Source organism: Triturus cristatus, unplaced genomic scaffold (assembly GCF_964204655.1).
Source record: "Triturus cristatus unplaced genomic scaffold, aTriCri1.1 SCAFFOLD_866, whole genome shotgun sequence".
NCBI lineage: Eukaryota > Metazoa > Chordata > Amphibia > Caudata > Salamandridae > Triturus > Triturus cristatus.
In genome coordinates this window covers 1-2,500 of record NW_028187755.1, presented here as the reverse complement: position 1 = coordinate 2,500, position 2,500 = coordinate 1, and the positions used below count along the sequence as shown (strand labels likewise).

The 2,500-nt window shown below is 50.2% G+C and overlaps 11 non-coding genes across 11 annotated transcripts in view; all 11 read right to left on the bottom strand.

The window, feature by feature from the left end:
- Positions 1 to 45, bottom strand: part of LOC146770581 (5S ribosomal RNA) — a 119-nt gene extending 74 nt beyond the window's left edge. The window contains exon 1 of the ribosomal RNA XR_014975568.1: positions 1 to 45. This exon is cut by the window's left edge and continues 74 nt beyond it. This is a non-coding gene — a ribosomal RNA (5S ribosomal RNA).
- Positions 46 to 160: 115 nt separating this feature from the next.
- Positions 161 to 279, bottom strand: LOC146770580 (5S ribosomal RNA). Its single transcript, XR_014975556.1, has one exon. It is a non-coding gene; the product is annotated as a 5S ribosomal RNA (ribosomal RNA).
- Positions 280 to 394: 115 nt separating this feature from the next.
- Positions 395 to 513, bottom strand: LOC146770579 (5S ribosomal RNA). Its single transcript, XR_014975545.1, has one exon. It is a non-coding gene; the product is annotated as a 5S ribosomal RNA (ribosomal RNA).
- Positions 514 to 628: 115 nt separating this feature from the next.
- LOC146770578 (5S ribosomal RNA) lies at positions 629 to 747 on the bottom strand. The gene has a single exon (XR_014975534.1). It is a non-coding gene; the product is annotated as a 5S ribosomal RNA (ribosomal RNA).
- A 115-nt stretch (positions 748 to 862) lies between these two features.
- Positions 863 to 981, bottom strand: LOC146770577 (5S ribosomal RNA). Its single transcript, XR_014975523.1, has one exon. It is a non-coding gene; the product is annotated as a 5S ribosomal RNA (ribosomal RNA).
- A 115-nt stretch (positions 982 to 1,096) lies between these two features.
- LOC146770576 (5S ribosomal RNA) lies at positions 1,097 to 1,215 on the bottom strand. The gene has a single exon (XR_014975512.1). It is a non-coding gene; the product is annotated as a 5S ribosomal RNA (ribosomal RNA).
- A 115-nt stretch (positions 1,216 to 1,330) lies between these two features.
- Positions 1,331 to 1,449, bottom strand: LOC146770575 (5S ribosomal RNA). Its single transcript, XR_014975501.1, has one exon. It is a non-coding gene; the product is annotated as a 5S ribosomal RNA (ribosomal RNA).
- Positions 1,450 to 1,564: 115 nt separating this feature from the next.
- Positions 1,565 to 1,683, bottom strand: LOC146770574 (5S ribosomal RNA). The gene has a single exon (XR_014975490.1). It is a non-coding gene; the product is annotated as a 5S ribosomal RNA (ribosomal RNA).
- Positions 1,684 to 1,798: 115 nt separating this feature from the next.
- On the bottom strand, positions 1,799 to 1,917 carry LOC146770573 (5S ribosomal RNA). Its single transcript, XR_014975479.1, has one exon. It is a non-coding gene; the product is annotated as a 5S ribosomal RNA (ribosomal RNA).
- Positions 1,918 to 2,032: 115 nt separating this feature from the next.
- LOC146770572 (5S ribosomal RNA) lies at positions 2,033 to 2,151 on the bottom strand. Its single transcript, XR_014975570.1, has one exon. It is a non-coding gene; the product is annotated as a 5S ribosomal RNA (ribosomal RNA).
- Positions 2,152 to 2,266: 115 nt separating this feature from the next.
- Positions 2,267 to 2,385, bottom strand: LOC146770571 (5S ribosomal RNA). The gene has a single exon (XR_014975468.1). It is a non-coding gene; the product is annotated as a 5S ribosomal RNA (ribosomal RNA).
- Between the last annotated feature and the right edge of the window lie 115 nt (positions 2,386 to 2,500).

Genomic DNA, 2,500 nt, shown 5'->3' with positions numbered 1-2,500 from the left:
AGATCAGACGAGATCAGGTGCTTTCAGGGTGGTATGGCCGTAGGCCCTAGCACTTCTGACTTTGGAGCTCTTGGCTTTACTCATTCGTCTTCAGGGCTAGCCTAGGAAACGAGACAAACCACCCTCATTCACCTAAAGCGAAAGAAAAAAAATACCAAAAAGCCTACAGCACCTGGTATTCCCAGGCGGTCTCCCATCCAGGTACTAACCAGGCCCGACCCTGCTTAACTTCTGAGATCAGACGAGATCAGGTGCTTTCAGGGTGGTATGGCCGTAGGCCCTAGCACTTCTGACTTTGGAGCTCTTGGCTTTACTCATTCGTCTTCAGGGCTAGCCTAGGAAACGAGACAAACCACCCTCATTCACCTAAAGCGAAAGAAAAAAAATACCAAAAAGCCTACAGCACCTGGTATTCCCAGGCGGTCTCCCATCCAGGTACTAACCAGGCCCGACCCTGCTTAACTTCTGAGATCAGACGAGATCAGGTGCTTTCAGGGTGGTATGGCCGTAGGCCCTAGCACTTCTGACTTTGGAGCTCTTGGCTTTACTCATTCGTCTTCAGGGCTAGCCTAGGAAACGAGACAAACCACCCTCATTCACCTAAAGCGAAAGAAAAAAAATACCAAAAAGCCTACAGCACCTGGTATTCCCAGGCGGTCTCCCATCCAGGTACTAACCAGGCCCGACCCTGCTTAACTTCTGAGATCAGACGAGATCAGGTGCTTTCAGGGTGGTATGGCCGTAGGCCCTAGCACTTCTGACTTTGGAGCTCTTGGCTTTACTCATTCGTCTTCAGGGCTAGCCTAGGAAACGAGACAAACCACCCTCATTCACCTAAAGCGAAAGAAAAAAAATACCAAAAAGCCTACAGCACCTGGTATTCCCAGGCGGTCTCCCATCCAGGTACTAACCAGGCCCGACCCTGCTTAACTTCTGAGATCAGACGAGATCAGGTGCTTTCAGGGTGGTATGGCCGTAGGCCCTAGCACTTCTGACTTTGGAGCTCTTGGCTTTACTCATTCGTCTTCAGGGCTAGCCTAGGAAACGAGACAAACCACCCTCATTCACCTAAAGCGAAAGAAAAAAAATACCAAAAAGCCTACAGCACCTGGTATTCCCAGGCGGTCTCCCATCCAGGTACTAACCAGGCCCGACCCTGCTTAACTTCTGAGATCAGACGAGATCAGGTGCTTTCAGGGTGGTATGGCCGTAGGCCCTAGCACTTCTGACTTTGGAGCTCTTGGCTTTACTCATTCGTCTTCAGGGCTAGCCTAGGAAACGAGACAAACCACCCTCATTCACCTAAAGCGAAAGAAAAAAAATACCAAAAAGCCTACAGCACCTGGTATTCCCAGGCGGTCTCCCATCCAGGTACTAACCAGGCCCGACCCTGCTTAACTTCTGAGATCAGACGAGATCAGGTGCTTTCAGGGTGGTATGGCCGTAGGCCCTAGCACTTCTGACTTTGGAGCTCTTGGCTTTACTCATTCGTCTTCAGGGCTAGCCTAGGAAACGAGACAAACCACCCTCATTCACCTAAAGCGAAAGAAAAAAAATACCAAAAAGCCTACAGCACCTGGTATTCCCAGGCGGTCTCCCATCCAGGTACTAACCAGGCCCGACCCTGCTTAACTTCTGAGATCAGACGAGATCAGGTGCTTTCAGGGTGGTATGGCCGTAGGCCCTAGCACTTCTGACTTTGGAGCTCTTGGCTTTACTCATTCGTCTTCAGGGCTAGCCTAGGAAACGAGACAAACCACCCTCATTCACCTAAAGCGAAAGAAAAAAAATACCAAAAAGCCTACAGCACCTGGTATTCCCAGGCGGTCTCCCATCCAGGTACTAACCAGGCCCGACCCTGCTTAACTTCTGAGATCAGACGAGATCAGGTGCTTTCAGGGTGGTATGGCCGTAGGCCCTAGCACTTCTGACTTTGGAGCTCTTGGCTTTACTCATTCGTCTTCAGGGCTAGCCTAGGAAACGAGACAAACCACCCTCATTCACCTAAAGCGAAAGAAAAAAAATACCAAAAAGCCAACAGCACCTGGTATTCCCAGGCGGTCTCCCATCCAGGTACTAACCAGGCCCGACCCTGCTTAACTTCTGAGATCAGACGAGATCAGGTGCTTTCAGGGTGGTATGGCCGTAGGCCCTAGCACTTCTGACTTTGGAGCTCTTGGCTTTACTCATTCGTCTTCAGGGCTAGCCTAGGAAACGAGACAAACCACCCTCATTCACCTAAAGCGAAAGAAAAAAAATACCAAAAAGCCTACAGCACCTGGTATTCCCAGGCGGTCTCCCATCCAGGTACTAACCAGGCCCGACCCTGCTTAACTTCTGAGATCAGACGAGATCAGGTGCTTTCAGGGTGGTATGGCCGTAGGCCCTAGCACTTCTGACTTTGGAGCTCTTGGCTTTACTCATTCGTCTTCAGGGCTAGCCTAGGAAACGAGACAAACCACCCTCATTCACCTAAAGCGAAAGAAAAAAAATACCAAAA